Source organism: Pelmatolapia mariae, linkage group LG10_11, assembly GCF_036321145.2.
Source record: "Pelmatolapia mariae isolate MD_Pm_ZW linkage group LG10_11, Pm_UMD_F_2, whole genome shotgun sequence".
Classification (NCBI taxonomy): Eukaryota; Metazoa; Chordata; class Actinopteri; order Cichliformes; family Cichlidae; genus Pelmatolapia; species Pelmatolapia mariae.
The window spans coordinates 36222240-36245519 of record NC_086236.1 but is presented as its reverse complement, the minus strand read 5'-3'; the positions used below and the strand labels follow the sequence as shown (position 1 = coordinate 36245519).

At 43.0% G+C, this 23280-nt stretch overlaps 1 protein-coding gene across 11 annotated transcripts in view; it reads left to right on the top strand.

The window, feature by feature from the left end:
* The window catches only part of auts2a (activator of transcription and developmental regulator AUTS2 a), a 322613-nt gene that overhangs the window by 242725 nt on the left and 56608 nt on the right, over positions 1–23280 (top strand). The window contains exon 1 of one of the 11 annotated variants that reach the window (XM_063485349.1): positions 12538–12557. The exons of 9 other annotated variants lie outside the window; for them this stretch is intronic. The gene's annotated coding sequence lies outside the window, so the exon portion shown is untranslated. Of the gene's footprint in view, positions 1–12537; positions 12558–12782; positions 12802–23280 lie in introns of those variants that run through there. One more of the 11 variants, XM_063485350.1, reaches the window with a different exon arrangement.

Genomic DNA, 23280 nt, shown 5'->3' with positions numbered 1-23280 from the left:
GTCATCTCCACACATAGTCCACAGCCTGACCTTATCTGTCAGTCTGACCACTGCAAACAAGAAGATCCCTGAAGGAATCTCGTCACCACTGTGTCACTGTCCTCATACATGTCCAGAACCAGCCCCACTTCTGACTTCCTCGTTCAGTACTGAGGTTTGTCTCTTGGCGCTCTATCATGTACTTTCTCTGACCCACAAAGACACAGTGAAGCTCCTTCTGGCCGTCTCTATACTCCTCCATCAACACTCATGAAGCAAACATCACATCTGCAGCGCTCGTTCTCAGCATGAAGCCACACTGCTGCTGACTGATCGTCACCTCTCCTTAACCGAGCTTCAACCACTCGTTCACATGTCTTCAGGGCACGGCTCTGTATATACTATAGCTCTGCACACTTGTTCTTGAAGATCGGTACCAGTACACTTCTTCTCCATTCTTCATGCATTCTCTTAGTCTCTAATATTGTGTTAAACACAAATCTCTTCAAACCAATCTGAACAAACACAGGTGCACTATAGGCGTGACAGCGTTTTTTAGTTGTTTCCTTCGCTCATCGTAGTTACTGTGGTCTTAGAGATGTAACTGTGATCCCAGACAGACTTTTGTGTCTTTTCGTTTATTAACAGCTAACTTTTTTCCTCTGAATTAAAATGTCTGGCTGTGCTTCACATCCGAAGCTCCAAATTTACCTTACAGTGATGAACACTGGCTGAATTTTCACATGGGCAGTTCTTTCAGCTGCTTATCTTGTATCACCATTATCTGTACTCAACACATTGTCACATTATAATCATATTCTGCTTCTTTGTGTTGGGGCTCGGCAATATGGGTGTTGTACAGATCTCTACTATGGCCTGTGGTGTCCTTCACAGTGTTAAAATGCTTTTAAATCTAATGAAATTTCAGAGTATACGGATGTCAACACAGACAACTTTATCTGGCTCTGTTTCTACTGTTGATGTGTTTTGCTTTAATCCAGTTGTCTGGCAGATAACATGACTTTGTTGCAGATAATTGTGAGACTTGAATTCCTACCATTTCATTTATGTTACTTAGCACGAATTACCTGATCCTGTGAGATCCACCTGTACCTGCTAACGAAGCTTGCTAATGTTGGTCAGTAACCTCAGCAGTCCACCTGCTCGCCACGGCACGGGTCCTAAAAAACAAAAATAAAACAAAAGGCAGCAGAAACTAAAATCAAGGATTCATAAGAGGTGTTCATAAATCAGCAGGTGATTAAATCCTTTTTTCTACATAGACCTACAGCATTTGAAGCATCATTCAAACCCCTTCTGAGAATATTAGTTCCTGCTATTTTCCCCGTGTTTTGTCCACAACATGGTTTCTGTTCTGATCACACAGCTAATCTCCTCAATCTCTTTAACAGTTTTTCCCCATTTGCACATTTTTCATTTGTGCCACAAATGGCTCGCACGCCGACCTGCCACATAAGAATTCATATGAGACTGGGCAGAATTAAAAACAAAAGAGAGGAAATGCCACTCTCCAATCACAATGGATACCGAAGCTGTTCTTTTCATATTACAAAAATTATTACCGTTGGTTTTCATGAAAGGAAGCTTGTTCCTTAAATTGCTAATTGAAAGCGACAGCGGAAAAGATAACTGCTACTTTCAAGCTAGTAACTTCTATTCTCTCTCACTTCAGAAAATACTGTGTGTCAATATTACTATACGACTGCTCTGCATGTGTTGATTTGCTCCCACTTAGTGCATAATTACACTTGCGGGTTTGCTTAGAGGAACTTAATTTGATTGTTCTGCCTGTCACTCAGTATGAAAAAAGACAAATATGAAATGACATGTTTGAGGTTGCTTGATTATTGGCTTTGGATGGACGTAATTGTGGACATATTTTGTTAAGCTCAGTTTTTGCGGCTTACGGCCTGAACTTTGCCAGCTTTTCAGCAACAGCGTTACTGTAATCCATCTTTCATATAGCTCTGTGCAAGTGGTTTGCTTTGTTTTTGTTTTCATGCTGCATCTGCTTCTTTTTTCCCTCCTCCTCTGATCCGACAAGGCTTTCCTGTCCTGTCTGGTCCAATAAAGTCTGCTCAAATACAAACATAGATTCCAAGGACTTATGGGCCAGCGCTGGACCCATGTGTCTGTGCCTCAGGCTGTGTCATGCGTGATTGCCTACATGATGCCTACAGGAGTTATAGAAAAGAGGGGGCATCAAAACACCGCACACCAACCTATCAAGACTTAACCCCACACTGAGGTAGATCCGAGGCTTGAAAGGATGAACACTCTGTCTGTCTCAAGGTCTCCTCCTGGGTTCTTGTTGATGAGTCAGTCGAAGGCTTGGCAGGTTTCCAGGAGCCAATTTTACCCCCCTCAAGCCCTCCAAAACCACGAAACTGATCTCCTCCTACCGCTTAGGTTGGCTCTGGGCAGCAGCCTAGCTGAAGGCAATGCCCTGATCAAGCACAGTAGTGGGCTAACATCCTCCGCTCAGGAAAAGATGTACTGTGGGCTGCAGTCTGGGAGATACTGACCTTTTGTTAACTTGACTGATGGGTTTATACTTAGTCAACACGATTTGCTCGCTAACAACTCCATTGAATGATTTTCCTGGCTTCGAGTTACTTCCACTTACTTACTGTTTGACAGCTGTAGGTGTGCAGATAACCAGTTCTCTGCAGGGTAAACTGGGGATTTCATTAAAAGTCCAACTTTGGTCGTAGGCACCCTGATCAGTTGTGCTAGACTGTGTAGTTTCTGTCTCTCAGAAATGTACTGGAACAGCCGAATACTGCTTCTAATTTTAATGACAAGCTGATTCATAGTTTCAGAGTCTGTACATTCCTTTGCAGTTAGACCGATACGAGCCAGCCCACTTTATAGAAAGCCCCGAGGCTGTCAGAGGGAGATGGATAGCATCAGCCCTACACCCTTGACCTCGTGCTATCAGTCCCGTGCTGACCTCCACCTCCGTGGTCAGCATCTCAGCCTCTTTGCCTGCTGCTGTTCAGCACTGCCGCAGGCCAAGGCCGCATGGTAAATCAGCCAGCATGGTGAAACCTAAGGCCAAAGGTCACGATGAGCCAGTCCAGTAGATATTCACACCACCACATTACCAGCTGTTGATTAAAGGGTTGTGCCACAAGAAAAAAAAAGGCACTTAGTGTGATGAATGTCATATTTGGTTATATACAGTTTTTCTCTACATGTCAAACAAAACTACATTTTAATATTAGATAAAGACATGAATATAAAATGCAGTTTTTAAATGATGAGTTTGTTTATTAAGGGGGAAAGTAAAGCTATCCAACCTACCTGGCTCAATGTGGAAAGAACTAATTGCCTCCTTAAACCCAATAACGGCCACCGTTATGCAAGAAGAACTGCAGCCAAGTGTTTGCATTGAGGGATTAGAGGAATTCTGGCCCACTGTTTTTTGCTGAATTGTTTTAATTCAGTCACAGTGAAGGATTTTTGAGCATGAGTGGTCTGTTTAGGGTCATGCCAAAGCATTTCTGCCCGATTTAAGCCGGCTTTAAGTTTAGGCCGTTTCAAGACCTCTATTTTCTTTGTTTTACGAGCCATTCAGAGGTGCACTTGTGTTTCCGATCATTGTTTTGCTCCTTAACCAAACTGCGTTTGAGCTTCGGGGCACAAACTGGTGGCTCGACATTCTCTTTGGTGATTTACTGGTCCTGAAGCACTAAAGCAGCCCCAGACCATCACACTACCTCCACCATGTTTGACTGCTGGTGTGATGTTTGTTTTTTTAAATGATGTTAGTTTCACACCAGATGTAACAGGATGCAAATCTTCCACAATATTTTCCACAAGTCTCGGGGATCATCGAGATGTTCTTTGGAAGCTGAGTCTTTGTGTTTGCTTTGATTATCAGGGATTTTTGCCTTTGAATTCTCCCATGGGCGCCATTCTTGCCCAGACTCTCTCTGATTGAATTATGAACACTGTCACACTTTAAATGAGTCTCACCCTGGGTTCCAGTTATGTGGAGCTGCTATCAGGTGGTACCTGAGCTCCATTGCAAGCATTTTTTGTTCTAATCACAATAAATACAGTATATGAAAGAAATTTTTTTTCGTAATGAGCTGTCCGTCTTGTAATATTGTGAAATGATAGCATAGCAGTTCTCACCATGTACTGCTATGCTACATGTACACGTACCACCATGGAGTACAGCAGCAGTCCCCTCCCCCCGGGCCACAGCGCGGTACCGGCCTGTGTTTGGTACCGGGCTGCGGGAGTTGAGGCTCGGGTGTGAAATTTATGGTTTTCAGGGTTTTTATCGTTAACTCGGTTTCCCTGGGTCTTTCCCGTGTTGTAGTTGTGTGTCTTATTTTTAAAGAAATATCTGCGCGTTGCCATAGCGACCAGAAAGCATTAAGGGGCAGAGAGGAGAGGAGGATGTTACTCTCAGTGTTGTTGGCGCATTTCAGGAGGACGCTGCTAATAAAGTTACACAGTGAATTCGCGTTTATTATTATATTTACAAAATACCACCGTTTTTGTCTTGGTCATATCATTTTATTTTGTTGTATTTATCCACGACACCTTAAAGGCCGGTCTGTGAAAATACCGTCTGACATTAAACTGGTCCGTGGAGCAAAACTGTTTGGGGACCGCGCTGCTGTACAGTGTTGTGCAAACAATCCCTGCTGAGTAAATCTGGAAGAATCCAAAAACAATCGTACTTGCAAAAAGCCAAATCAGGACACATTATTCTTGGTTCTGTATTTATTCCTGAACTCTCATTTTAGAAAAACTGTGTAGAAAAAGTAAAAAATAAAAAAACAAATATCACTGGCCAAGTACGGCCCACATTTGAGGGAGCCTACATCTGTTTGACCAGCACAGTTTATTGTGTTTATGCAGGGGTAGTTTGACATGATGTGAAACAAATGGTGCTGTTGGTGAAAATGTATAGAGCCTGTCATCAAACAAAGTTGTCTTAACTGATTATACCTCAAATCCAGTTTGGTGACCCTTCTGTCTGGGATTCATTTTCCTGAACGTGAAGATGCTAAAAGACTTGAAAGGACCCCCCCCCCCCCCCCCAAAAAAAAAAAAAAAACAACAACAAATTGTTTCAGCCCAGAATGTCCCAGTTGGAGCATCGTCAGATAAACTGATTAATGTACATAAAAACTACGAGTTGCAGCATTTAGAAGCAGTTTTTCGTGTTTTGGTAATGCTCAGTGCTTTTAGTTTACAACCTGCTCAAGTCTTTTATAAGCATATTGTTTCTGGAAATTAACTTGAGGCTCTTTTAACACCGTGGTAAAGGCTCATTAAACAACCCAGATGGTGCTTTCTAGTGTCATCCTAATAATAGCGCAGTGTTTTAGTTCTGATCGCCCTGAAGGCCTCTGCGCCTCTTCCCAACATCTTCCTTCTGTCACACACACTCAGGCTCACACCCTCGGCCCCCGCTTCGACGGGACGAGCGGAACAATAACCACGCGCCAGCTGATGCATGATCCATGGGTTTGACCCGCTGACCCCAGGACACATTGTTACAGCCTGTTTACATTGTACAAATTGACAAATGTTTTCATGAGGCCTTTTGTCTGGCTCCCAGTGTCTTTTTCTCTCCCTCTCTGGCTTTCTCACTTCCTCTGTAGCCGGTTCATCCTTCCTACCTTGTTACACAAAAGATCGCCTGAAAGGACCCCAGATGAGGATAAGGAAGAGTGGAAAGAGCACATTTATATTCTTGCCATGTTCTTAGACATTAGGGGGGCATCAAGGTGCAAATACGAGTCAGACAGCTCTCATAATGAAAGAATCGAGACGCATTATGAAATAAGTGGAAGTGACCAATGAAGAGAGACGCTGCACTAGCTGCTTTGAATTCCAATTAGGCTAACTGCTAGAGAGTGAGGGGCCTTTAATGTGTTGTGAGTCGCTGTGGGGCTTGGATATGAAGACTGAGACTCACATAAAGGTCAGCGTGGCAGGGGTCGGCAGGTCACAGGAAATAGACTCGAGCTTCTTCTCAACTGCATCAAAAGGGAGATATGAATATCAGATAAATACAGACCTGCTCCCTTTTTTCCCCGTAGCCCCAAGATATGTTCAGCATCTCCACAGAGGGGTGGCAGGGGTGAAAGGGCGGAGCGAGCACCACTATTGAAGAGAGTGGATTATCTCATGAAGGGAAATCAATTAGAACGTTACGGTGGACTGTGAACATTTATCCATTTAGCTTGACCACTATTGAATTTCCATGATGGGCTTTGACTGTTCAGAGGGAGAGATCAGAGTTAATGGCGATTGTTCTGCTCTCCTCCAAATGTATTATCTGCCTCATTCAATGAGGGACACTTCATCAAACCAGAGAGAACCCCGCGGCCTATTGATAGATGGGCTTTGTGTGGGGTTTGAAGAAGAACGATGAGGCATGGGGCTTTAAGGCTGAGGGGAGAAACGGGAGGGAGTGTGGGGTTTGACGGGGGGGGGGGGGGGGGGGGGGGGGGGGGGGGAGGGGGGGGGTTGTCACAGATGTCCAACCCTTTGAAAGAAAATTAAACAAGTACCTCATTAGCCAACGCTTCAGTGCTCCCTGGAGGTGGCCACTGAGCCAGGCTTTTTAATGAGCTGGGAACTTAAACGCTGCCAAAGTTTACCCCGGCCTTGCCTTTCTCCGTTAGGCCATTGGGAAGAGCCATGCCCTCCCCCTTTGCTCTGGTCACTTCCACCCCCCACCTCACCCTGGCCCTCCTCTTCCATTGAGGGCTGCTCATGCAGAGGAGAGAGAGGCACCACGCTGATTCCCTGCCTTTCAGCTCCAGAGAGGGGGGATAATGCTGTTTTTGTACCACGCATCCAGAGGAATTATGTGCGCTAATTTGATTAGGGGAAGATTTGATTAACTGGAAAATGAGGGCTTTGCTTAGACTTTCACACGCTTAATTTATCCCTTGCAAAGCAGACGCAACATTGTGTCATGAAACTCAGAAGGCATATGAGAAGCCCATTCAGCAGCTAGATGGCCCTTTCAGACTCAACAATATCTAGGACTGCCACGGTTCAAATTGGGATAATCAGTTTAGAGCTTTTTGCTTGGCCTTAGAATACAAATTGCATTTGGCATTAACAGTGAAAAGGTTCAAAGGATAATGAGATTAATGTAGCAGGGAACTGAGCTAAGGCAGAAAATTTTCAGAAGAAAATGCAAGACTAGTGGCATTGTTGCACAAGGTGGATGTGGGGAGTTTTTTCCTTCCCCTTCTATGATTTATGTTTTTCTGATTCCTACTGCGGTTGCTAGGAGATTATGATAATGCTTTGGCAGCAAATGTCAATCAAAAGATGCAGTGTGTCAAACACAGAAACTGTAGCAGCATTTAACACATATGCGCTGCACGCAAATTTACATTCCTGCGCATAGTCAAAGGGCTATTATTCTGTGATGCTTTGAATGCGTTTAGTGGTTTCTGCTTGCGTCTATGATCCCTTTGTATACTCTGAAATGGCCACAGGGACTGAAGGAGCTGAATGCTTTGCTTTTTCTCCTTTTAACATGCAGCCATGAAGGTCATATTACTGCGCGGTGATGATTACATTTGAATGAAAAGTGACTTCTTCTGGGAGAGAGGAGAAAAAAAGAGCCACGGGCAGGCTTGATCTTTTTTCTGATCTAAAACCCTACACTGAGTGACCTTCCCCTCTGTCTGCCTCTGTCTGTGCTCAGCGGTTCTCTATTTTAAACAAATAGCTCTTTTATTTTACACAGGGATTGCCTGGATTACCTTTTAATAAGGGCTTAGCCACTCTCCAGCAAAACATCCCTGCCCCAGCGCTGGGCCGGCCGGCTCGAGCCCAGCCCATAATTATCCGCAGCAAACTGAAGGCCCGCGTTCCTTCAAGAGCCCATGTGAGCTCGGTTATTTATTTTTTCCCTTGTTTTTGTCGCCTGTCACACTGCCAGTGTGCAAGCTTTGAATTGGGACGCTCTGAATGCCAAGAATTTATCTAAAAAAGAAAAAAACTAGCAGAGATGAGAGAGGGAGGCGGATGGGGAGAGATGGAAAGAGAAATGTGAAAACCCAAACAGATGAGCTGTCTCCTGTTGGACTTCACTCCATCTTCCCCATCTGTTCACCCCAGTTTTAATTAAATCTACAGAGATGAGGAGTTTTTCCCTCTCATGCTACCTATCTCGAGCTCTTTCCCTTGCTATTCCACTCTCCCCGCTTGCTCCCGCGCTGTACTGAAGTGACGGTGGGCTGATGCCAGCGTCCACTCATCTCCCCACCTTGCTGCCAGCTGCTAATGAGAATGAGCCAGGGTGGCACGAGGAAGTTGCCAGCTATTATGAGCTGTTAATGAGGAGCATTCGAGAAAGGCCCCGGCCTAGGCCTCCTGCCATGAGTGACTGCTGCCTTTATCTCCTGCACGCAGAGATACATACTGTACACAAGCGCACACACTTTGTTGGACATTCATACATATTAAATCGGGCTCTGTTAACACCTCTAGAAACAGAGCATTCACGCCACACTATTTAGCACAAAGCAGCATATTTTAATAAGCTATTTCCCAGGTGATGTGCTCGTGTTCGGTTGGATAACCTCCCCCAGCCTCATGCAGGAATCCTCTGTTCTTTGCTATTGACACGCTCCTGGCAGGCTAGTCCCCTATTACCATAATGGCCTTCACGTCTCGTCCACGGGCCAACCCCCTGTCAGCCAATCGCTATGCGCTTCACCTGTTCTTGGCCGGGAAAGTGAATCCAGCTGAACCTGTTGACCGTGCGATGGAGCAGGTTGTGAGGACGCGCTCTCTTTTCAGGCTGGCACGGTCACCTGAACTCTTTGTTTGCCATGTTGGCTAACTGTAATGTGAAACTGGGCCAGTGGCCTCTGCTGATCGAAATCCAAGAGAGATTTAACAAGTGATCGTTTTTTTCACTGTATTGATTACCTTTTGATTATCTCACTTTACCTTCCATGTGAATTTCGGGAGCTATAAATGCAAATTGTATCTTGATGATGCTTGCACTCCTTCGCACCACTTTTCTTTTTGATAATGTCCGATTGCCCACTTCAACAACTTGTAAGTGCATGTCCCAGCTAAATGCACAGGCATTCTATATTCAGCATTATTTTGCCTTTTTTTAAGCATGTACTTCTCATCCTCTCCGCCTCTGAAATGCAATCATCTGTCTTTTCCCTTTGTCTCACCAGCCTATGCCAAACGGCTTTTGCACTGTTGAGCGACTGACGCTTGCTCAGCACTGGAGTTCCTATCACTTCATTTGCATTGTGGTGGCACTTGAAGCTCTGTAAATGCTTTAACAGCTTGCCATTTGCAATTATAAGAGAAGGGCTAGACTTTTAGCAGCACCTCGGGTTAAGAACAATCACATGACACCTCTCAAGCTGAGGCCACACTTTTTTACTGTGGCTGCAAAAGCAAACGCTGTTACATTATGTTGTGTTAATAGGACCAAGTCTATCACCTCCGTTGTAGTGCCCTCTGTTGAAGTTCTTTTGCTTCACTGATTAACTTTGGTGCCAGTACTGACATGATGAATGAGATGTACAGTATGACAAAAGTCTTCTTTTGATGTTAGATGGTGATAGGTTGGACTTGATAATTGATTAAAGGTGAGATTTTCTTGTTGTGTGGTGTTAATGCACCAACCGCGGACCACAGCATCCCCGCTGGCATCTTACTGGGTGACATTAGCTATCCTTCTTATTTTCTTGTTTCTAATACAGGTTGAAACATGTTTCAGTTTCATTCTGAAACTGAAACATGTTTCAACTTGTCATCATTTAATGTTAAATGAATGTCGAATTCAGTTTTATCATTTCTCGTACTACCGTGCACATTATTACATGATACATTTGGATCTGTAGCTGAAATAAAGGTTGTATCCGATTACATTAATGGAAGCGCCAAAAGATTTAAAATGGTGATGTCACAACATCCTGGTGGCCGAGTAATTATGAAAAAATGAAAAACATCTATTGATCCGTTGGCAGTACAGTGAGGGTTAGAAACATTTTTCAGTTTGTCGCGGCTTACTTTGAGCTCAGTAGCTACTCCTCTGCAGACTCAGCGTAGCTGTCCACTTTGTGGTGACAGTGCCTCTTTTCTGTTACTTCACACATCTCTCTCAGATGTTGTATCTGATATCCCCGTGTTGGTGTTGTTCCATCATAGCGTTGGTCCGGGATCAATATTGTAACATCCCAATGATGTTGTTGTGATGTCACGGCTTTGGAATGTGGAGGAAAAAGAAGAAAAAAGCATTTGTTTATATAAACGTCTCTCCTGGAAAAAACTCTATTATTTATGCAACAAATATGTTATCAAGTTATGTTTACTGTTTACTGCAAATTTACATCACACATGTTTTGCTTGCGATAGGTAATACTGTTATAAACTAACTGAATGCTCAGACGATGTTGCAGTGTTGAGGGTTGACCAACATTGTTATGATGAAGCTGCTCTGTTAAAATGTGATGCTGTGCCCTGCACCTTGACTCACAGGTGTATTCTCAGTGCAGTTTGGTGCTGTGCAAAATACTATGTTACTATATGCCCTATTAGAGGTTATTGTGATGCACATTTTTTTAACACACTAGTCTATTTATGTGCATTAATTGCTTATCATCCTCCGTCAGTGCTGTTGCATCTACTCCTGTGCCAGTTTTAACCGCCCCCACCTTGCACTAACCTGGTTCACACTCGCACCAACTTTTAAAAATGTTGTTTTCATCATTGACAAACTAAGGTACAGGTATCTGATTTCCAGTCGAGAAGAAAAATACCTGGGTGTGCACTAAAGTGTAGGCGTGTTTTTAACTTATTGGCAAGCAAACATGGAAACATTATATCTCTACTTTGGAACAGGCAAAAATGTAATTAAAGCTTGTGTGTGTTTGTTTATGTCAGGCGACATTCAGCATTCTTGTCACAACTGTTATGTCAGGTGGCGGCAAAGCTAATGTTTCCGTGGTGGTGATGAATATCAAATCTGACGTGACGGAGAGAAACATACTCCTCTGCAGTGACAGTAAAACAAGTGCTGTCATCGTTCCGTGTCACATGCTCGTCACATGATCACGACAGCCAGATTATTGGCAGCGGGCGCCATAGTTCGCTCAGTGAATTCAGCACTCAAAGTGTTGGGCTTGTATCATATAATTAAGATCTTGATTAAATAAGCGTCTGCTGGAAGACTTATTTTAGACACATACTGACGAGAAATGCAACAATTTACTCATAGACGGATGAAAATGAGAGGATTATTAAAAAGATGGAACGGCAGCAGTTTGTTTGAGCGTTCCTACGAAACCACACAAAAGAAGAGGTGGACTGGCGTGGCAGCGACTGCCACCAGCTCTTTCATCTACAGGCAGGATTTAGCATGTTTACACTGAGGTTGTATTTGCACTCTGCTTTGGCTGAAGAGAAAATTGGGGCCAATATCAAAGGAAATATTTCATAGTTTACGGGCAGCAGGGCTGCAAGGCTTTCTGTATTCCTTTGTGTCACTCTTGGTGCTTTTTCTGTTGGAATAAATGGTACATAATTCGTTCCTGTTGGATTTTTTCTGTTTTTCCTAATGTTTTGGGGTTTTCTTACCTCTGGGCTTTGGGTGGTGCGTGTGGAAGAGAAGAAGGAGTGTGCACTTGTAATAATTACTCCGAGGCTGGACATTAGAATAATGTAAACAGTATCTGTGAAAGTGAAAACATTGCGCTTCGCCAGTTTACATTTGTTTGCCCGAGGGCTTGTATTTTTCGAACGCTCCGCACAAATTGTTTCATGCATTTGGTTTGAGAACTGCAAAATCTGACATCCTGAATAACTCAGCAGCATGCCCACACTGCTTTTGCCTTCCAGTAGTTTGTTTTTTCCTCTGGTGTCCTGTCCAAAGTGGATAATTGACAACAGCAGCAGCGTGAAGTCCAAACCGAAGCCCTTTCCAGCTTCAAAGCTTTCTCACGTCCAAAGGAGCTCAGACTTCGAGCCCTAGCACTGTGTCTAAGCATCTTCAATTCCTTTCACACACATTGGGAATCATTGATTCTTCAGTCGATTGTTCTAGTCTAGTCATCAGGAAAAGCCTTGCCTGTCAGTAGTGAGAGCAGCTGCGAGTGTGTGTGTGTGTGTTCCTCTGTGTAAATGAGTTCCAGCTAGATTTAGTGGAGGCTTTTAGTTCTAGGCGAGGCTGAGCCCGTGGCACAGCCAGAACAGGTTGAGTTTCAAAGGGGCTTATCAGGGGAATTAGGCAAGCCTTTGGAGTTTGAGCGTAGCCTAATTTCTGGTGACCTTTCCTTGGCTCTGGTTTGACTTTTTGTGGTGATCAGCAAGTGCTCTAACAAGCTTTTCCGTCTGTGTGGCTGGGGATTACTGTGGAACTGCCGTGCCCTCCCCTGCACTCACAAGAAGCCATCTGTGGTGAGGAGAGATTAGGTGAGAGAGAGAGCGAGCAGAAGTAGGCAAATACCCTGAAGGGGCATTGTCATGCCTATCTGTGTGTTGGTGAGGATTCTGCGCTTGTCAGAGTCTCCTTTTGTGACAAATTGGTATGTTTTGTTCTGCTATTTTAAACCGTCAGGCACTGGCAACAGTATGAGCCTATTATTCAAGCATTCATGGATATTTGACTCTTTTTTTTTGGTTATTTATTTATTTTTATGTATTTTTTATGGGAGTGCCTTTCCTCCTTTTTTTTTTCTTGGACTATCGCCTTGATATTCGTTTCACCTTGTGTTTGGCGTAGAAGCTAGGATTATCATTACTCACAGAAATGGCTTAGAGGTGTCTAAGGTAAGGTTATACTTTGTTTCATCATTTCTTACTGGACCTCATGTAAAATACTTTCATGAGACGCGCATCAGGTGCCAAAACTTTTCCACGGTGAGTTCATGTATCCGGCATTTATTACCAAACTATTCCTAATGCAGTGTCACTATTTAGTACCATTTAACGCTTGTGTTTCTTTGTGTGCGCGTTAATATAACAATATGCAGATACGACGTTATGTCATCTGATTACATTCATTATACTTCCACAGATGATCTTTGTTCAGAAACCCCTGCCGTGTTAACAATTGAATTGATTGCATTTAATCAGAACACTTTTGAATTAATTATGGAAACAGAATGTCACATCACTCGTATTTAGACACTGGATAGCTTGTTGACTGAGTGAAAAACACAACAATGCTGTTTTTGCTCGTAGTACTATGTGAAATAATCGAGTGCGTTAGTGCTTCTCTTGAGGTCATGAGGAGTTGTGATTATAAGACTCTTTATTGAATCCAGCAGTTGCCAGCTGTTGTACAACTGTTGGCAGTCTGATTATTTTTTTCTTGGATCGACTGTACCCGTGATTCTCCTTTAGCAACACACATAATGTGGAAGTATTTCTTTATTGTTGTTTATTATTTTACTCAGTTTTATCATTCATAAATCGGCTGACATGTTGTCTGTGGCGGACGAGACGCAGATGATTTGCTGAAAAAAAAAGCTTTTAATTAATCGCACAATTTTCTGTAATTAATTACGATTAATCACGATTACTTGATCAACATCCTTTATATAACTTTATATTTAAGCTTGTAACAGACGTTTATGCAATATAATGAAATAAATGTAGAATAAACGCAAAGAATGTTAAATGCTTAAACTCAAAGAGAATTTGAATAGTTTTCTTCAGTCTTTTAGCACAGGCTCTCTCCTGTGAAATACAACTTCAATACAAAAAAAACCTATATACTAATAGGTAAGTATAACCTAATATATAATATATATTAGTGCTGCCAAAAAATTAAAATGTTTAATCAGATTCATCACAGGGTTACTGTGGATTAATTTTGATTAATCACGATTAAATATCATTTTTATTCTCTATTAATCGCATTTCATTTTGCATGAGCAACAGACTCGAGAAAAAAGGGAAAAAATACGAACTTAACATGTTTATTGAACATTTGGAACATTCATGTTAACAAAAACCTCTGTAAACATTTATCCTCTCTCTCTGTCACTCTTGGGGAGGCTTCAAGTCCTTGAATCGAGGAACCAAAGCTGTGTAAAGCGCGTGTTCTCAACGATATTAACAGGTCTGCAGTTTGTTGCAATCCACTTGGCGTCAGTCAATATGTCCGAGGTCGACTTACTGAGTCCGCGATGCTCCGTGACTGGTTTGTCGCAAGCTGGGTGACGCGTTAGCCAAAGTGCTAGCAGCATCCTGGCTAACGTATGCTTCGCGTCAATGTGATATTTTAAGCTGGAAGTGCTTCGGTGAAAATTCCTTCTTGCACAACGTGCATAAGACTTTATGTCGGTCAACTGTTCTGTCTTCTTATTTTTTTAATACTCAAATTTCCCATCGAGAGGGCCGATGTGCGTTTATCATCTTCCATATTGAGTTGATTGGTTCTGCTGCCCGTCACTACCAGATCAACTGCCCATTTGCGCATGTGCGAAGGTAACTCTGCTTGGACAAACTGCCCGAAATGCTCTGACAGAAACATTTCAGGGATTTTGAGTCACTCTGCACTCCGGATGCATTAATTGCGTCAATTTTTTTTTTAATGCGTTAATCGTGATGACGGCTTAATCTGCGTTAACGCATTAATTTTGACAGCACTACTTTTAACATATCTGTCACCAAATATATTTTGACTGCTTAAAGGGCTTGTGTTTTGTTGTTGTTTTTTCTTTGTAAGTGCACATGCTGCGAATTTTGTGCTTCTGGCCTGGATTGCACGCATAAAGGTTATTAAAGAATGAAATATTTTTTATTACATTTAACTTGCAATAAACACACACCAAATAAAATTACTCTTTTGCAGTCTCCATATAAATGCGTATTAAAGACTTACTGATAGTCAGCAGTAACACATGTTGCTTTAACATCACCTAATGCTTTTCCTTGGAGCTGCTGTTCCCTGAACACTGTTTTCTGCAGACACACTAACCAATCAGCTGTATGCATATCTGATTCTGTGCCAGTCTGCAGCTGTCTGTGCACCAGCAATGTAAGCGTGATCTCAAACACAGTTACTGGTTCACTTGGTACCAGTATGCATGCATTACCTTATAAAGCCAGTCATCTGTCAATATAACCAGTTGCCATAGTTTCCCAATCGTTGTATCCATGAGACAAGTTATTACATTTTTATTGTACTTAAACCAGCTTAGGTGTAATTTCCATTAAAGCTACAAAAATATTTGCAAGTAACTAAACTAATATTTGAAACTAAAAAGATATTACTAGCTAACCTGAAAGCTGTTTTCTCTGAAAGCTGCATTAGAACTGGTTTGAACTATGGTTTCCTGATAAGGGCTGGGAACACTAAAGGGAGAGTCAGTACCTGTTAGTGTATCCCTTTAAGAATGGGTACAAGGGTGGGGAGAGAAGAGCCTCATCATCATCATGCAGGAGTCATCTGGGTAGCCTCTCCTCCCTCTCTACTGCATTATCATAAAAAGTGATTTAGGACTGATTGATGCAAATGGCCCTCTGTTCTTTTCTATCATTAACGGGTCCTTCGCTGTGGCCACAGGCGGTGATTAAAGCTGTCATTTCCAGCTACTCATTAAAGGAGAGCGCCGGGCTGTGGGAGGGATTGAGAGAGGGTTGGGGAGGAAGAGAAGGAGGAAGGAAGAGAGGGAGGACGACAGGCTGGAGGAGGAGAGATGGAACCATTTTATTCCTGAAGAAGTGCCGTGTAGTGGAACCGGCTTTCTGGGGGAAAAAGAGGCAATGTTTTCATAATTGTTGTATTCCACCCAGTCTGCCGTATGCAGCGGTCCAAATTCATTACAATAGCATCTTTTATGAGTCCCCAAATGCTTTTTAGTTTAGCCTGCCAGTGGGGTTGCTTATAAAAAAGTGGGGCGAAAAATAGCAATAACAAGCGACAGTAGGGTTCAAATCGAAGTCACTTTACAGTCTGTATTAATTTTCACATTTTGTGTGGAACCAGGAAAAACTTGTGACGCACATAACTATAAAAAAAATCAATACAACTTTGTTTTTTATTTCTGTTTTGCTCGTGGTTATAAATCACCAACAATACTGTCAAAGAAAGTGAAACTGTTGACAAACAACCCCAAATACTGAAGTGTGTCTGCAGCCACCCCATGACTCCTGGCAAAGACATTATTCTGTGTGGCTCGCACTTACTCTTGAACATGAATGAGTGCGTGCTTGTGTGTGCTGCTTGCCGATAGGAACCTTATCTACTCTAATGGGGGGGGGGAGGGTTCTTGGCTGTGAGGCTGTGAGATCCGAAGCTCCAGCTGAGCTTTCCTCTGCGGGAGCCTACAATATCACCATGTCCTGGGGACCTGTGCTAATGGCCTGGGGTGCCCTTACTGCTATTGTGCCCAGCAGGCCCACCACTCCATGAACATACACAACCCCAAGCTGTCTCCATCTGTACCCCCTACATCTCTTTTATCTCTCAGTACAATCCAGTCTCCCTCAGATAGCATACTGAGCTTCTGGTCTGGGTGCGCCTGGCTTATAGCAATGGGACCGAGAGGTTTGGGGATTGGAGAAGACGATGAATAGGAGAAGATATGTTTTCTTAGTGGCGCAGCACCAGGGCACTAAGCTTCAAGCAGAGAGGTCCATCGATCGACATCATTTTGGAGCGAAGGTTTCCTGGCCTAAGATGCGATACCCCTGTGCAGACCCCACGATGCATGCTGCTGGGGAATACTAATGAGGTTTAGCCCGTTCGTCTAGTACCTAGCTGTGGCCAGCACATACACTGTGTTCTCACAGCATTATCCTGTCCACATGTGAAGATGAAAAAGAGCTGATTGGTGCCTAATCCTCTTTAAAAGGGACAGCATTTGGGAAGAGGTGAGACTGTCAAAGTGTGAGATTGAATTATTTACTTTTTACCTGAGTGGGTGAACGAGTCGGTGCTGTGCAGGATGGCTTCCAAGATAATAGTGCAGATTTCTTTTGAGATACATTAGAAGCAATTAGTCACCAGATGAAAGTCCAATAGTTATTTGCCAAAGGCAAACAACAGCAATTATTTAAGTGGAAATTACAAGCCAGTATGCTGACTTAGACTCACACCTTAGCTGACACCTTGCATTTGCACAGCACAGAATGCAGCATTTTGCTTGCTTTTCTTATTTAATAAGTAATCATGTTCAGTGTTAAGGTTCTGGAGATGTACTGTACCTGTGAAATCAATCCAAAAGCCCTTATGTAAATATTCCAGTTCTTTGGAATAACACAGTTTTCTATCTGTTTTTATTGCCCATGAAATCCAACATTTTTTCAATGGGAAAAGATGCTATAATCACCCGTTTAAGAGCAACGTGTAGGCACACATGCATGTGTGAAGGAAAGCCATAGCAGGGCCTAATGGTGTCATTAATTTTGTTCTGGAGACTTTCAAGAAAAATGGATGGATTTCCCCTCCCCGCTTGCTTGCTAAACTGGTTTTAATGAAGAAGATAAAGTGGTTTCTTGAGTGTCTCACAGGCTCCCTGCAGTCACTTCATTTGACATTATTCTAGTGCAGCTGAATGGAGGTGGCAGCCCGCCTCCTCCTTGGCTACGTGTTGACATGCCAGCAGCACCCTCCCAGGGCTGCTATAATGAGGAACCAGCTTCCTCCCAGGGCTAGGACCAGGTGGGACCATTTCAGAGTTTGCACTGGTAAAGGAGGAAACGGACAGATGGAGCAAGGCACCCATTCTCCATCTGCAGCCTCAACACCACCTTAACTCGGATTATGTCATATGTCACATCATACCCCACTGCTGTTCCAGCTGTATCTGCAATTGCCTTAAGCCCTGGAGGTGCCCAGACAGCTGACAGTGGGATTATTACTCTCTCGAATATGTCTGCAGGGCCCACCTCTCTGGGGAGGCTCTGCCTGCAGACTGTGGTGCCCACTGAGGGAGGGGCTGACAGGGTCTTTATGACTAGACACTCTCTCTGGGGACCACTCAGGAATAAATTAGCATGGCCACAACCCTTCTGGCGTAATGTGATTGGACATGAGGGAGGCAGCCCCACCCCTCACCCCTCCCAGAGGACAAGTATACTCAGTGCTCAACCTAATCTTTGTTGAGCATTAAAATACATGATCGCGCCTCCGGGGCATGCACAGAATCTGTCCTTTGTGTGCATTCATCCTGCCATCCACCCCGTAATCATAGATCATAAACTCTGTTGCTGAACCACCGTGGTATTAAAAAAAAAAAGATATTGTTTATGAGTTAATAAACATACTTGCTGATCTTGTAAAAGTTTTAAATTGTCTCCAGAGCTGTTTCCTGTCGTTTGTTTGGTGGCTAAATGTGAAGCAGGGGAGAAAGGGAGGAGTGGAGCACGAGACCAAGGAGGAGAGTGGCTTAGTGTAAGACGTTAAATCCTAAGCTAAAATACATAGCCCTCAGGAGGTGCAGCTTCTTAACCTCAACCTGCTTGGTCTGATAAGAATGTTTCTTTGTTGTTGGCTGGAGAGTAATGCGGACTAGCTAAAGGCTATTAAAACAAGCTTTGCCTGGGAGTGGTTTATCAGGAGATTTCATCACTCCATCGTGTATTAAGAACAGAAACAAAGCCTCTCTGAACTGTGTTCAGCAATCAGACAAAGCAATAAATGCATATTTTTGGTTGCTCCCGTTTATTTTTAACTAACTAAAGGTACGTCACAGCCTGCCCCATCGGTGCAAATCCCCTCCCAGGATGAAACTGTCTGTGACCTCCAGCCAATATCACAGAAACGTTTCACCGGAATCTGCCAGCTGTTCTTCTGTAAGTCAGACTCCCAGCTGTCAGTGATTACTGCTGTGGACCGTGCCCGGAGCTTTGCCGACAGTCCCCTTTTGATTAGCAATTATCCAGAAAAAAGGCTAGGGGAAACTCAGACGCTCATGAGAACACGGCTTCAACCTGTTTTTCCATTGAGTAAAAATCTGTCGGGGCAGCCGAAGGTTGCCGTGGTTCACCGGGGTCCACAGCACCACTTGGCTTTGATTCCTTTATGCCTCCCAGATGTTGGCCCATATGGTTCCACTTACTCTCCGGGGGAGGAAAATAAATGGTTTGTTTTTCTATTGTGGTCTCACTCATTATGCACTTATAAAACCAGCTTTTGAAGATTAGAAACGTATGCCTGTGTTGAGCCAGATATAAGCTGGCATGTTAGCATGGAATGTGTGGCTTTTCCTCTTAAGCTCACATTTCCCTGAGTTCAGTTTTATTTTAACAGTAACACAGATCAGTGCTGGAGTAGTGCATTATATATAGTTTTAGCTTTGCCCGTTTTGCCTAACCTCAGAACACTGATTCAAACCAAGAAATGTAATGTGCAACCTTAGCATGCATCTTTTGCTCAACTTGTTAAATGTGAAAATGTAAAACCATAAGAGACTGTTATGGCAATAAATGATGGAGAAACGTACTTGTCTTTATAAGTTGTTAGATTTACAATAGGTCACCAAGCTATCAGTTTAAAAGTGTTCTAAATGCTAAATATTTAGAATTAGCAGCTTAATTTATATTCTGCATTAATACGGTCATGTGAAAACCGAAGTACACCCTTATTTCTTCCACTGAAATTAAGAGGGTAAGTAGCAGCAGCAAGTCCTGCTCATCAGGTGCATTTGGTTTATTGATCACACTGGGACAATGATCCCAAGTCTCTCTATAAAAGCAGAAGTGGACGTCCCAGCAAATTCACCCCAAGGTCAGCAATGCAAAAACCCAAGAGCTACATCTCCGACTCTACAGGCCTCACTTATCATGTGAAAGTTCATAATAATCAGTGTTCGGAAGGTTACTTAAAATGTATTCCACTACAGATTACAGAATACATGGCACTAAATGTAGTTTGTAACGTATTCTATTAAGTTACTCAATATGAGTAACATATTCTGAATACTTTGGATTACTTGATATATTGTCATGCTTTTACAGCTACATGAATGTACTGTTGCTGTGTGACTATTACCGAGCTAACATTGTTAGCTGGCGTTAGCTGAGGTACTGTTACACTTGATGGATAGCATTAACAACCTGCTAGCTGCAAACAATCATGTGCAGCTCTGAAAGCAATACCAACTAGATTGTTAAATCTTAATATAAGTGAGTAACAGTAGGGTGGACTTTAGGTAAGGCTGCACATTTTGCAGTGATCTCGTAGAGAAAACTATTTCTGTGTCAGTAATATGTTTTCTTTCTGTCTGCTTTCAGAACTGCACATGATTATTTGTAGCTAGCAGGTTGTAATGCAGCCTTCAGTAATAGTAATAAATCACACAGCAATAGTACATCGAAGATACTGAAGTGGCACATAACCCAGGTAGCTGCCACAACTAAAACAAGCTAGCTGCAGTAGGCTAACGTTAGCTTTTAAAAAAGAACTTAGTTCCAGATGTTTCTTTAGGTCGGAGTCTTTTGACGCTGAGAGCAGCTGGTTGGTGGCAAACAGAGTTTACATTGCACTGTCAGATTTCCAGTCAGAGCCTCTTATTGCGTGTTTTATTTGCGTGGAATTACCAACAATAGAGAGGGGATAGCCTAACATATGAAACAGGAAAAGACAGAGGTGTAATCCATTTATTTCAACAAAGTAACTGTACTCTAACCTGTTTAAGAAGTAACTGTAGCGGAATACAGTTACTCATATTTTGTATTTTAAATACGTAACACTGGTACATGTACACTGATAATAGTACAGTTAGAAAAGACTGAAAGGCTTGAAAGAAGAAGGTCTTTAAAAAAGAATATGGCAGCACAGTTTAGGCTTAGCTTCTGTAAAGCATGGTAGGTAGTGGAGGGTTGATGATTTGGGCTTTTTTGCAGCCACAGTTTCTGGACCATGGATGTACCAAAGTACTCTAGAGTCAGGTGTGAGGCCGTCTGACCAACAGCTAAAGCTTGGCTTAAATTGTGTTATGCAAAAGGACAATGATCCCAAAGACACCAATAAATCTACAATGAAGTGAGTTAAAAAAAGATCAAGATAAGTCCAGACCTAAACCTCATTAAAATGCGGGACCTTTGGAAACCTGCGCATAAAAGAATGACCATAACCCTCTATGAACTGAAACAATGTAATAAAGAAGAGGAGACTAAAAACAGACTGATAAAGTCATACAGAAAACATATACCTTAAGTTATTGCTGCTAAACTTGGTTCTACGAGCTTTTCCATGCATTCATACTTTTCCACTTGGTTGTATGGAGTAATAACACAAAATTAGAACTGGAAGTTCATCAGACCTTGGCTTGCTTGACTGTTCCTCAGGACCTCACCCAGTCTTACCTCCTGCTTACATAGAAAAGGAGTTTCCTTAACCATGTTTTCCTTTCAAACTGCTGCTTTCAACTTTTCTTTTGACTGACAACAACTTTGTTTTACTCTTTGGCATTCCTTCCCATCCTCAATAACTCATTCCTCCCTCTCACAGCTCTTCTGAGCATTTAAGGAAGTGTTAGTTCTGTGGGGTAGCAGGTGTTCCCAGCCTTTCCTGCCCTGACCTTTCAAGTGCTGGTCGTCTATCAGTGGGTGTCAGGCCTATAAGTAAGATTCAGGTCACCCGTCTAACTGAGAGGTCACCCTTCACTCACACTGTGAAAGGAAGAGAGGGAACTAAAGATAAGAGAGAAGAACGTAGACAAGAGAGGGCCCTCTTCAGATTTTTTTACCTTGGACTTTTGTGGTTTTTGAACAATGAGAGCACATCTGGCTGCTTCTCACTAGTTTGTCACAGTTGTCCCTCATCCTTGAAAGGAAGCGCCTGAGAGAAAAACAGGAGAAAGAGAGCCAGTGTTGTTCTTTACTCTCTACCTGGTTTGAAAATAAAAGGAAAGTCCTTTGGATTGTGGGTGCGTCCTGCAGTCCAGCCGGAGGCTACATAGTATGGATCAATATAAAACGACATGGGCGCAAGCACGGGCTGTGTAAAGTTTCATTTAATGGATCTGTTTGTTTGTTTGTTTGTTTTATAGCTGGTCATAAAGACAAATGACAAGACAATATGAGGGCAAGAGCATCTTTTCTTTTCCATAAAGGCTGTTATTTTTAGCCCGCAGTTCTGTGATGGACTCCTTTCAGCAGAACTGACAAGTCTTCTTTCAAATTAGAGCACCTTGTCAAAAGTACAGAGGGGCGGATGGATCTAGCCTATCTTCATTAAATGTTCTTTAATTGGCTTTGTAAGGAATAATCTCTCCATCTCTCTGAGCTCCACGGTTGGCAGGCAGGCTGTATAACGGCACCGCTCGTCTGTCAAAACGTCAGCAGCATCTCAAAAATGAAAGCGACACATGCCAGCAAGTTGTTCAACACTGTGTACAAATACTCCAGATCACACGTCAGTAGAAAGGCCTGTCATAATCCTCTTTCAAGGAAATTAGAGTTTAGGTAAACACAACTGTCATGTGCAGTGTTCCTTAGAAAAGTTTTTTTCCCTTTTCTTAGCTCGTAATCTTAAAAGGACCCCGAGCTCAGAGTATAAGCACATTTCCATTTATCACACGGCATATCTTCTATTGTTGCCGAAGCGCTGACAGTATCCACAAATTTTGAAGGCCCTGGAGCGTTGGTGTTGTCAAATTGAAATGTGGGAAGCAGAATTGCTTCCCACCTGCGTAGCTCAAAAAGCGCTCCAGGTCTTGCCTTGATGTGTGATAGAAGTGAGGCACCAAACAAAACATGCTGTGTCCTCTTCTGATTAGCAGACATCAGCGTGATCTTCCATGTCCTTCACCGAGGCTCTGCGCTACCACAAATGCGCAGTGACGACCCAGCAAAATAGCAGCGAGCAACTTGCCAGCTTGTCAGTCAGTTTGCTCCGTCTTCTGTCTCGGAGCATTCTCCGTCTCTGCACTGCATCCTGGAGCTTAATGGACTGTAGAGGTCTCAATTGAAAATGTGAACGTGCCCATCAGAATGTGTAACCTTGTTTGCCCTAGGTATTTAACACAGGACATCTAAAGGCGGTGGCTTGACCGAGGCTTGTCACGGACAAATGGAAAGCTATTAGAGAAGACATGCCTTTGTGTGTGTGTGTGTGTGTGTGTGTGTGTGTGCATGCCTCCCAGCAAACCCTCCAAGTCCCTCAATTTCCAGCCAGTGCATCAGTCCAAGCAGGAGATGACATGACAGTGGCATTCTTTGTTTATCTACTCCGGGGCCGTGCTCCTCACATCTCTTTGTGTTGCTGTCACAAGCGCAGTAAGCACTGGAGGAGAGATGGCAACGCGGTAATAACGGAGAAGATGCGTTTGTTTATTAAGACAGCTCGGG